This window comes from Cololabis saira, chromosome 6 (assembly GCF_033807715.1).
Source record: "Cololabis saira isolate AMF1-May2022 chromosome 6, fColSai1.1, whole genome shotgun sequence".
NCBI lineage: Eukaryota > Metazoa > Chordata > Actinopteri > Beloniformes > Belonidae > Cololabis > Cololabis saira.
Window position 1 is genome coordinate 15,952,378 of NC_084592.1, and position 12,900 is coordinate 15,965,277.

At 45.3% G+C, this 12,900-nt stretch overlaps 1 protein-coding gene across 1 annotated transcript in view; it reads left to right on the top strand.

Annotated features, from left to right (window-relative positions):
* The window catches only part of LOC133445869 (poliovirus receptor homolog), a 92,068-nt gene extending 82,896 nt beyond the window's left edge, over positions 1–9,172 (top strand). The window contains exon 9 of the mRNA XM_061723369.1: positions 8,915–9,172. The gene's annotated coding sequence lies outside the window, so the exon portion shown is untranslated. The remainder of the gene's footprint in view (positions 1–8,914) is intronic.
* Positions 9,173–12,900: the final 3,728 nt, after the last annotated feature.

The window sequence follows — 12,900 nt, forward strand, 5'->3', positions numbered from 1 at the left end:
CTAAGCTATCGCTACCGCTACCTAAACCCAAAAACTAGAGAGCCAGCATGCAGGTGAACAAGCCAGTGTGTATGTCTATCTGTGTGTGTGTGTATGTATATGATCATGCATGTGTGTGTGTGTGTGTGTGTGTGTGTGTGTGTGTGTGTGTGTGTGTGTGTGTGTGTGTGTGTGTGTGTGTGTGTGTGTGTGTGTATGCATGTGACTAAATGACTATATGTGTGTATGTGTGTGTGTGTGTGTGTGTGTGTGTGTGTGTGTGTGTGTGTGTGTGTGTGTGTGTGTGTGTGTGTGTGTAATAAACCAAACAAAGCTCCACCTGAAGTGTATCTATAGTGGGGGAGGGGGGGGAGCAACCCCGCCACCCGCGAGACCAGAGGCCGACAAGGAAGAGCCCGGAACCCAGGCCACCGGCAACCCCACAGAGGGGAGAAGTAGGAGGGAGGCAACCCACCGCCTGCGAGGCCCCCCCCCCACCCGGCGGCGGCCGAGGGGGCCCGCGGACGGGGCCCCCACGGCGCGGAAAGAAGCAGCCAGGGATCCCGCGGCGGCGGACCGCGACCCAGGCAATCCCCGGCCACCCGGTCCGGGCCGGACACGCGGCCAGGAGGCCCTCACCCTTCAGGCCAACGACCCCCACCCGGCAGGGGGCCAGCCTGCCCGGAGAGACAGAGCCGCCCCGGCCACCGACGCGGGCAGGCGCACCCGTCCCCCACGAAAGTGGCCCTCCAAGACCAGAGGGGCGCCCCGCCGTAGAGGCAGCGGGGGGGACCGGAGACGGGCCCGGAGAGAGGGAACCCCCCAACAAGGCGACACCCGCGCTGGCCTGACAACGGAGGGCCCCAGACCCAGGCATTCCATTCATTCATCCATTCACCTATCCGATACCTATACTAATAATAATATAATATACTATACATAATAATAATAATAATACTAATAATAATACTAATAATAATAATAATAATAACCATCTTTGTATAATATAATATTGATAAATTATTAAGTTTTTGATGTCCTGCCAATGGAGGCTCAAATCCTCCATGGCAGGACCCTTCCATACCGCATTCTCACCGACACAGACATACAATCACGCACCGTTTCCCCCTCCCCGGGGGGGTCCAGCACCGCCAGAAGACACCCCAGGCTGCACGGCGGGCCCCGCCAGGCCCGGGTAACCCGACCCACCCGTCCCAGGCCCAGGCCGGTGAGGGAACGCGGGTGATGTGGGACCCCCTCCCGCCCCTTGTGTTGAGTGCATGTGATTAATGCCATAAAAACAGGGAGGAGGGAGGGCCAAGTATCGATTGACACCGACCCCCCCCCCTCCCGAACTACGTGTCCTTGTCAAGTGTATTTATAAAATGTTGAATGTGCAGTGTCTATTTTGCTGTTAAAACCGTGAGGCGGGGAGTGCCAGGCCCCGCGGGACAGTGCCCCCCACGACCCGGACCCCCCGCCTTTCGCCTATGTGCGTATGAATCGTGTAGGGGGGGCAAGAGGGGGAGCGGAGGCCGAAGCCAGGAAGCAGGACCAGCAAAGCCGGCCCTGATAAGACACCCGCGTCCCCCCACCGGCCGTCCAGTAGACAGGGGCCGGCCCCCCGAGCCGGGCAAGGGCCCCACCGTACCTCCAAGGGCGCCCCCGGCGCCGCCGGAGCCCCCAGACGGAGGGGGAAACGGTCCAACATCCTCCCATTCATACTGACAACATAAGACATAGATACCTGGGAATGGTGCCACCCCGCCGTCGCGCCCGCCCGTGCACCCCCCGGTCAGGGGAGGCCCGCTCCCCGGACCCGGCCCCACCCCCCCCGAGGCCACCCCGGCGGACACCCCAAGGGTCCCGGAGTCCCCACATCCGCAGGGGCACTTGGCCCCCACCCAGCGACGGAGGACCAAGGCAGCAATGCCCCCCCAGCGCAGACAGCCACCCCCCACCCAGGCAGGGCCGGGCCCTCCGGGTGGGACCCCCACGTCCACGGCCCCGCCCCCCCCGGGAGGCCCGGAGACGCCCCAGCCACAGCCCCCCGCCCGAGCCCTCCCCAGCCACCCCCCCCCACCGCCATGAGGTAACCCCCCCCACAGGCCCCCAAGGCCCCCACCGGCTAGGGACAGGGCCCCGCGGCCCCCCCCACCGCCCCCCAGGGGCCACCAGAGGCCCGCGCCCCAGACCCCCCAAGCCGACCCCCAACCCCAAGGGCTACGAGATCACCACCCCCCCGCCCCCACTAGGTAACGAAGCCAATAAACGGGGACCACAGAGAGTGCAATTCAGCCGAATGTTGTTCAGTGGAGGCAGACATTATCTCACTACTAATATGATCTGATAAAAGATTCCTAAAATGGTTGATACATAAACTGGATTTTTGTTTCCAATTTACTAGAATGGTTTTCTTTGCGATACATAAGGCAGTGAGAACCCGGTGTGTCCAATTAGGATCTATTTGAGTGTCTCCCAGGTGACCTAATATACATACCGTGGGGCACACTGGGATTCTGTGGTTGATCCATGTGGATAAATCCTCACAAATCTCCTTCCAGAACCTCTGTACCGGTGTACAGAACCATAAAGCATGCATATAATTATCTGGGGTGTTCTCTGTGCACTGTGAACAGATATTAGAGGTGACAAAGCCCATCTGGAACATCCTTTGTCCAGTATAATGTATTCTATGAAGAACTTTGTACTGTATAAGTTGTAGGTTTGGGTTTTTAGTCATAGTAAACGTATTTAAGCATATTTGTGACCAAGAAAACTGGTCGGTATTAAGAGAGAGATCCGCCTCCCACTTAGAGATCGGGAGAGAGACTGAATCGTCCAGTTTAGACACTAACCTGTAGAGTTTTGATAACAACTTTAAAGTGCTTAGATTCAATAAATCTATTATCTTAGCGGGAAGTTGTAAATCTAATTGGCTAATTTTGTATGTTTTATTTATTATTGCCTTAAGTTGTTGATACTCTAAAAATGTATTCCTGCTAACTCCGTATTGAACAATAAGTGTATTGAAAGGTACAAACTGTCCTCCTACAATTACGTGCTGTAAGTACCGTATTCCTTGATCTCTCCATTGAACGAAGTTAACCATCTTTTTATCATTTTTCACGATGTCTGGGTTGTTCCATATGGGTGTACGGTCACATGGAAAAAGTGAAATTTTAGCTATTTTAAGAAATTCCCACCAAGCTGATAAAGTTGTGCTAATATTAATGCTTTTGAAACATTGATGACGTTTGATACTTTGACTAATAAATGGTAACTCTGAGATTTCTAGTTCATTACAAAACACTTGCTCTGAGTCCAGCCATTGACTATCTAAAGGATGATCTTTTGACCATTTTACAATATACTGTAACTTACTGGCTATGAAGTAATACTGAAAATTAGGTAATTCTAAACCTCCATATTCTTTGGATTTTTGCAATGTCTTTAAACTAATACGTGGAGTTTTATTTTTCCACAGAAATTTTGATACATATGAGTCCAACGATTTAAACCAGGAAAGAGGGGGTTTGCATGGTATCATTGAGAAAAAATAATTTACTTTTGGTAAAACCATCATTTTAATGGTGGCTATTCTACCCATGAGCGAAATGGGGAGAGAGCTCCATCTGGAAAGATCATCTTCTATTTTCTTTATAAGCTGAACATGATTTAATTTTATTAACTCTGACAGCCTAGGGGAGATGTTTATGCCTAAATATCTAATGTTCCCTGATTGTAATTGAGTATTTGTTATATTCCTAAAATTGCAGTTAACACACAAAACTGTGGATTTAGACCAATTAATAGAATAATCAGACAGAGATGAAAATCCCTCTATAAGTGCAATTGTCTGTGATAGTGAAGATCGTGAGTTCTGGAGGAAGAGGAGTACGTCATCCGCATAAAGACTTATTTTGTGCTCTAATATTTTACATTGTATACCTTTAATATTTTGATTTTGTCTAATAGCTGCTGCTAAAGGTTCAATAAATATTGCAAATAATGAGGGAGAGAGAGGGCAACCCTGTCTAGTGCCTCTTTGCAAGGTAAAACTTGTAGAGATTTGATCATTTGTCCTTACACGTGCCTTGGGAGAGCTGTATAATATTTTTATCCAGTCAATGAAAGATTTGCCAAATCCAAATTTATGCAAAGTTGCCAATAGAAACTTCCAATTTACCTTATCAAATGCTTTTTCCGCGTCTAAGGATATAATAGTAGTCTCCTGTTTATTGATACTCGAATAGTCTATAATATTTAATAATCTGCGAATATTAGTAGACGAATGTCTACCTTTAATGAAGCCTGTTTGATCCGGATGTATAATAGAAGGGGTGACTCTTTTCAGACGTTCAGTAATGGCCTTGCTAATTATTTTAAGGTCTACATTTATCAATGAAATTGGGCGGTAGCTCGATGGGAGCAAGGGATCCTTGTCCGGTTTTAATAAAAGACTAATATTAGCAGAGTTCATATTTAAGGGTAAGCTTTTATTCTCCCTAGCATTTAGAATCATTTTATAAAATGTTGGTGCTAATATGCTCCAGAATTCCTTGTAAAATTCAGCTGGGAAACCATCTGGGCCCGGAGCTTTATTATTGGGCATATGTTGAAGAGCTTCATGGAGTTCTCCTATTGAGAGCGGTGAGTCTAAATTCGTAACCTGTTCCTGATGTAACTTCGGCAGATTAATGTCTCCAAGAAACTCATTAATGGATTGATCAGATGGTTCAATTTGTGACGAGTATAATTTATAGTAAAAGTCTCTAAAGACTGAATTTATTAAACAGGGGTCATGTGTAACTCCCCCTGACTGGTCCTTAATGGATGTTATGGTTGTTTTTTCTTTGTTTATTTTTAATTGATTGGCTAAGTATTTTCCCGATCTGTTAGCATGTGCAAAGTTTTCCAGGCGAAGCCTTTGTACTAGAAACTGTGTTTTTGCGTCAATTATTTTATTTAATTCTATTTTAGTTTTCCTTATTCTGTTAAGGATACGTTCGTCTGCAGAGGTCTGGAAGGCCTCCTCTAGCGTCTTTATTTCACATTCTAATTCTTTTGTTTTTAAGTTGTCTTTTTTTTCTTATTTGAAGAAAAGGAAATTATTTTGCCTCGCATTACTGCTTTTCCTGCTTCCCATAGAACGCTCGCTGATATTTCCGGCTGGTCGTTATTTTGTAAAAATATATCCCATTCTTTCTTAAAAAAATTAATAAAGTCGGGGTCTTTGAGCAATGATGTATTAAATCTCCAAACTTTGGAGGATGATACGCTCCCCCTCTTCCCCAGAGTGAAAGAAACAGGTGCGTGATCGCTAATAATGATTGGGTGAATTTGTGATTCTGAGATATCTCTCATCAGAGAGCTACTGACTAAAAAATAATCTAACCTAGAATATGAGTGATGAACGGCTGAGAAAAAAGTGTAGTTCCTAAGGGTTGGGTGTAGAGAGCGCCATGTATCGCAAAGACCCAGATCATTCATGTATTGCTTAACAATACTTGCTGACTGCCAACTCCTGTGTCCGCCTGCATTACTGAGCCTGTCCACTCCAGGGTCCAGAACCATGTTGAAGTCTCCTCCGATGATGACTGTGTTGTCTAGGTGAGCAGAAAGTGAGGTGAAAAAAGAGTGAAAAAACGAGGAGTCATCAACATTTGGACCATATACATTAGAAATACATAAATTCAAGCTTTGAATTTGCAAGACTAAAATTAAATATCTACCCTCTGAGTCAATGTGAGTGTCCTTTACGGTGAAATTTACTCTTTTATTAATGAGAATTGCTACCCCTCTTTGTCTGGAGTTGTAACAGGCGGAGAAAACATGCGGAAATTGTGCCGTGGCCAATGCATCTACCGAAGCTTTAACTAAATGAGTTTCTTGCAGTAGGACAATGTCTGCCTGCAGAGTTTGTATCTGGTTAAGAAGTTTTAATCTCTTTGCCGTGTTCCCGGCTCCGTTTACGTTCCAGGTGACAAACTTTAATTTATCCATAATCCAATCATTGAAAGTAACATTATATGTAAGTGGTAATGTTGCATGAAAAGCTGTTGTATGTGTGTGTGCCATGTTATTCTAGATGTGTGAAATGTGTGTTTGTACCAATTTACCAAACCGAGAAAGAAAGTGCAGCAGAGTGGGACATAGAGGGAAAAAAGAAAAAAAAAAGGGGAAAGGGAGTGAGGTGGGGGGGAGGGAGATAATTCTAAACATGATAGAAAAAAAAATAGAGAAAATAAAAAAAAGAGAGAGAAAGGCAATCACCAGTGTGAGCCTATAACTTACCGAGACTAGCAGAGCAAGAATTATTAATACATTAATATATACCGAGAATATTTTATGAAACTATATCTAATCTAATCACCAAGTGTTTATGTAACTATATCTAACCTAATCACCAGTTAGTAAGAAAGAAAGAGAGGAAAAGAAAGTAAATTTTGTACTCATCCTTTTTAGAAGAGCCCGGGCGTGATGTTGGAGTCGCGGTACAGTTGTCCGTTCACGTACAGCTTGTCCACGGTGATGACAGCACGAGATCCCTCCGTCATGAACCTCCTCCGGACCGGGAAGAGGACTCGGCGACGGTCCAGGATCTCCCGGGGGAACTGGTCGTTCACGGAGAACGGCAATCCGCGTAGCTGTGGCCCCCGTCTTCTCACAAGCTCTTTGTCTTTATAGTGTTCGAATTTAGCAACAATGGGCCTGGGTCTCTGGGCTTCGGGTCTTCTTCCTCCTAGGCGATGGACGCGGTGAAACGTGATGGAGTTCGTCCAGGTCTTCTGGAAGCTTCAGGTGGTTCCGGATGAAATCCTGGACGGATTGTTCAGGATCTTCATCAGGTTTCTCCGGGATCCCCGAGAACACCAAGTTGTCCCTCATGGAACGAGCTTGAAGGTCTAAAACGGCCTCCTTTAAAGATTTATTTTCATTTTGGAGTCGGCTAAAACCCTCTGACATGGATTTCATCGACTTCTTCAGATTGGTGTTTTCAGCCATCAATTTTTCCACCTGCTGGTTACCGTATTCCACAGCTTCTCTTAATGACTGGAATTCCTTGTGCAGGACTTCCACCAGGGATAAACGGGAGTCATGGGAGGCCAAGCGGGTGTCAATGGACCTCAGAATGTCCTCGGTGGTATTTCCTGGAGGAGAGATTGCTCCAGGGGAATCCTCAGGACGGGAACGCTTGGGCGCCGAGGAAGCGCCGGAGGACGCGCCCCCAGACTTCTTCACCATGACAAATCTCTCAAAATACTCGTCTATAGATGCGTCTAAAGATTCGCTTTGCTCCAGGTTGGGTTCGGAATTATATAATCTAACTATAAACTACCCTTTCGTTATTTTAAACTGAGAATATAATCATTTTTAAAGCATTTATTGAAAACGAAAGTATTACCTCGCCATGTTGGATTCTGCTGCCTCGTTCTCGCGATACTACCACATCTCGTGGTGCGTTCGCTGCTGCCTGGTGCGTTCGCTGCTGCCTGGTCCGTTCGCTGCTGCCTGGTCCGTTCGCTGCTGCCTGGTCCGTTCGCTGCTGCCTGGTCTTCAGACGTACTATTAAGAGCGCACACGGCACTTCCTGAGGTAAAATATTGACTCCACTGTTATGGGGAGTATTGGATCTCAAGTAAACCCTCCTTGCGCATGCGTAGACGCTCTCTGAGGGCTCTGAAGTTGGCTTCTAATAAGTTTGAAGTGGAAAATAAAATGATTATGATTAATGTTATGGCAATCTATCAACAAAAAATGCCATGTGAGGGAATTTGAAGCCATTTCCAACTCATGCTGGTTCCGAAAGAAGTGGTCCAACTGGGAGCTGCGTTCAACACTTTATTTTGCATATGCAAAGCTTCAAAAAACACCTACAAAAACCCAGGTGTTGACGAGCCGGTGTATTATCAAAAACAACAACACACTAAGCTGCTGGTGATAGAACAACCATACGGACCCACACAAACTCTTTGTCCACAGTTGAAAAACTGTGTGGCTTCCCAGCTCCTAATTCCCCCGCCTGATCACCTGTGTCTCCCTTATCTAACCTCTGATTGACAATTACCTCCCATGCCCACAGGTGCGCAGGTGATGTAATGACAACCTCCACCCACACATACATAGACACACAGCTCAACTCTAAATTTGCTACAACAATGATTTTAAACTACTTTTGCGGCTATTGAATCATTTTGTATATGGGGATATTTTATGAGTATGGTTGGCTGAATTAGAAAAAGAAAAAGGAAGCGACACCAAAGTTTATTCGTTTTTTTTGAGCATCGACACCACCTCGACTACTTAAACCTGGATTAAGAATGAATGAAACAGTTTTTCTGATTTATCAAAACTGTATTATATTTGTAAGAATGTAAAAAGGGTCATTTCCAATATTTTTTTTTATTATTATTATTTTATTTATTTATTTTGTGAGCAAGAAAATCTAAGACTTAATTGAATCCAAACTGGAGGAGTTTAGTGGGTTTTGAACTCCAGACCACCCGTTTGTGGTCTCAGTGGAGCTCCACCTTCTCCACATTTGACTGTTTTCTGTTTTTTTCATAACCGACATGGAGGGATCAGACTAAATTTATAGCTGTTTTTCAGTTGCAGAGATGTTTTTGTTTTGCTGGTGGTTAGTTACATAACTGTGATTTATTTATGTATTTTTCCCTCCACCACATGCAGTTAGTTGTATTTAAACCATGAGAGATGCAGCCTGAACTGAAATCTCAATGTGATGTTTAGTTTCGTCCAATAATATGTATATTAGACCTAAAGATCACCGTATAAGTGTTTATTAATGTCATGTAAGGGTCGCTGTTGTAAGGGAACATGTCAGTTATGTTGATTCACATTTCCACAATTGACTCCTTTTATGGGATAACTTGCTGTTTTCTTTGTTGTCTCTCCTTGTTTCTCTCTGCAGGCTTCTAATCGTAACTAAAGTACGCATCACAAGCAACAGCAAAGAAACAGCAGCGCTTCTATTAAGGACGTCTATAATAACTAACTAATGTTGCTTTTTGAGGCAAAACGTAGACTAAAGTCTAGGTGACTTACTTAGAACGGTAGAGTACAGCTTACCTACCTCTCGTCGACCATTTCGTCAGGTGTATCTGAAGGTGCGTTTCTAAGAGCGGGAGTGTCGGCTTCCAGTCACAAGACCGCAACTGATTTGAACCTACTGGATCACAGATGAGTCGGTTCAGGCCCGGAGTTCTACCCGGTTCATCCAGAACTCCCACCGGTGGAAACACACCTGAACACTCAAGAAGGAACTCTCACCAGGTTCATGTTGAGAGGGAAGAGTTGGATCGTTGGGTGTTTATAGATTCCTCAAAGAATAGTCTTCCGTTCCTCCAAGAGTAAAAACAAATACAAAAAGTTGAGCGGAATTAAACAAAGCTGGAAGCTTCCTGCCTGAAACCCATGGGACCTTCCAGTTTGGAGTTTGTATATTGTGCATGGGTTTTCGCCAAGTTGTCTGGTTTCTTCCCAAAGTCCAGAAACATGCATGCCGTTGGGGGGCGTCATCATGGTAGCCAACAAAACTATGAAACCGCCTAAAATAGGGATGACCCGATACCATTTTTTTCACGCCGAGTACGAGTATTTTAATTTGTGTACTTGCCGATACCGAGTACCGATACGATACTTCTACCACAAAAATAACTAGGCTAAAAATGCAATGAAAAATGCAATAAATTGAAAGACAGGTTTTATTTGCAACAGATAAATTCAATAAAAATAAATAAAATGAGTATAATAACTATTTTAAACAAAAAAATAATCTTTCTGTGTAAATAAAAAGTCTCCACACTGGCACTGTTATGGGGGTATTATTGTTCCAATATTATTTGTGTGTGCGTATCTCAATCTGTGTGTGTGTAATAAGATTTTGAAGACAGCCAATCGAGAGCTCCCGGCTTATTTTTTACGCACACACAAATGTGAATACAGACAAATGTGAATACACACAAATCTTATTACACACACACACAGATTGAGATACGCACACACAAATAATATTGGAGCAATAATACCCCCATACACTGTCTTCACATTTAAGAAAATATCAAACATAACATATGAATGAAACATCATATCACAGCTCGAGTGCGTCGAGAAGACGGCGAAATCCTTCTTCTTCTACAACTGACAGAGGTCATCCAGCGCTAGATAACGGGTTAGAGCCTCCGTTATTTTAACGGCCCGTGGGTCGTCTCTTGCCATTGTCTGTCGCTTTTGCAGAACCTGAGCTAATGTTGGCTGTTGTGGTCTTGCAGTAGCACTCGCAAACTCTGTATACTCAGCTTTATGATGCGCCTTGAGATGTTTTATCAAGTTGCTGGTATTAAACGACGTATTCTCCTTTCCTCCTCTTGACACCTTAGCAGCACGTAGCTTGCAGTCTGCCTTGCTTCTGTCGTTGTCCCTTATTTTGAAATATGTCCACACTGCTGACTAGGGATCGGAACCAAGAGCCGTTTCTTGTTGAGAACTGGTTCCCAGTGTTGCAATTCCTTGGAATTGTTTGCCTATTTTGCAAGCGATTCCCTTATCGATTCCAGTGGGCACGAATGACGTCACCACGCACGTTGCCTAACTACGCAACGTGCGTGGTGGCGTCATTCGCGCCCAGGAGGAAAACATGGTGACAAAGCGGCACAAACGCTCGAAAGTTTGGTTACATTTTACCAAAAAGGATGACAACAGGGCGACAATACTTGCAATGTTGACATTTCAACAAAGGGAGGAAACTGTTAGGGCTCAGGAGTTAGACGGCGTGTGGCAGGAAGAGCCGCACGCTCGGCCACGCGGACGAGCCGGGCCGCTCCGGCGGACAGCTGCAGCTCGTCAGCTCATCTATGGAGAAGTTAAAGAGCATCTACCGCTACCTTCTCCTTTCATCAAGGCAGGGAAGAGTATGACCCAGGCCAGAATAGATGAATGTCACCGAGCAGTGACTAAGTTTGTGGTGTTGAATATGTTACTGGACATTCATATTTAGTTCATTTCTACAGAAGAATATTTATTTTATTATTATTATTTTATATTAAATAAATACGTATTTTATATTACAAATAATTTTGTGGCGACCCCCTGGCACACCATCGAGGAGCCCAAGGCTGGGGGCGTCTTAAGACCTCACTTGTGTTTTTTTGTTCAAAGATATAAAACAAAATTGATGCTAATCCACCTGTTTGTTCTACTTTTTTCCAAATGAGAATCGATAAAGAATCGAATCGTTAAACAGAATCGAAAATGGAATCGATAAAATCTTATCAATTCCCATGCCTCCTGCTGACATCCCGCTTGCTTTGTCGCTATCTTGCCTTTAAAGCAGCACTATGTAACTTTTCCACCTTAATATCATATTTCCAGAGTCATTGTGATGGTACATCAACTTCCAACAGGTTTAATGAACCTCTGTCATGGTCTGGGGGGTCTGGGTCTGTTGACTGCTGGTTGGGTAACGTATTGCGTCACGCATCGCGTCACTTCCTGGTGTTGCGGTCTGCTGCCGTCTCACGGCGTTTGCAGGCTCTGATCTCTCTTGTCTAAAATTTAGATTGTTTTCTGGTAAAATAGCACTTTATCTGGTACATTACTGTCTTTATTTCAACACTCGCTCATTTTCTCTTCCGCAACTTTCACTGTCACCAATCACAGATACATTTTCTGTCCGTTAGCCTCCGTTAGCATCTTAGCATGGGCTCTCCGTCTCCCACCGTTTCACCTCTTTGCTGCTCAGTGTGTGAAATGTTTAGCTATTCCTCTGCCTCCTTTAGTGAAGACGGTAAGTGCTTAAAGTGTAGCTTATTTGCAGGGCTGGAGGCGAGGCTCAGTCAGTTAGAGGTCCGGTTCGGCCAACTAAACCATAGTCCGAGAGCCTCCTCAGCTAACCAGGCTAAGCTAGCGGCGGACCGGCCCGTAGCAGCTGAGCGTAGCCGCTCCCCTGCAGCTCCCGAGCAGCCGGCCAGTCAGGACCGGTGGGTGACGGTTCGGAGGAAGCGTAGTCTTAAAGGGCTCACGGAACACCACCACCCGCTTCATGTGTCTAACCGTTTTTCCCCACTCAGCGACACACCCGTTGAGAAACCGACCCTGGTGATTGGAGACTCTATTGTGAGACATGTGAGGCCGACTTAGGTGCATCCCGGGGGCCAGAGCGGGTGACATAGAAGCAAATTTGAAGCTGCTGGCAAAGGGTAATCGTAAATATGGTAAAGTTATCATCAATGTCGGAGCTAATGACTCCCGTCTTCGCCAGTCGGAAGTAACTAAAATGAATATTGTCTCGGTGTGTAACTACGCCAAAAGTATGTCGGACTCCGTAGGTTTTTCTGGTCCCCTCCCCAATCTGACCAGCGATGACATGTTTAGTCGCATGCTCTCGCTCCGCCGCTGGTTGTCTCAGTGGTGTTCAGAAAACGACGTGGACTTTATTGACAACTGGGAGACATTCTGTCTGAGCCCGGTCTGATCAGAAGGGACGGCATTCATCCCACCCGGGATGGTGCAGCTCTTATGTCTAGAAATCTGGCCAATGTTATTAGACCCTCCCCCTGACAATGCAGGGTCCAGGCCAGGATGCAGAGCTGCAGTTTAACACACTTCTCTGCTGTCTCTCGAGGACCAACGCCTGCCAATAAAACTGTAGGATTATGTTGCATTATGTAATTAGCGACTCTAAAACTGTAGGATTACATGATATTGGCGACTCTGGCCAGGTGCCTAGCAAAATAGAAGTGGTTGCAGCTCCCCGCCCTCCAAAAGTTCACCAGGTGCAGCGTTTTGGAGGCGTTAATCAAAATAACCTTGTAAAAATTAAAACCAATGTACATTTGGTACCAATTACAGACCGAAAAATTAGATGCGGATTACTAAATATATGATCATTAAGCTCTA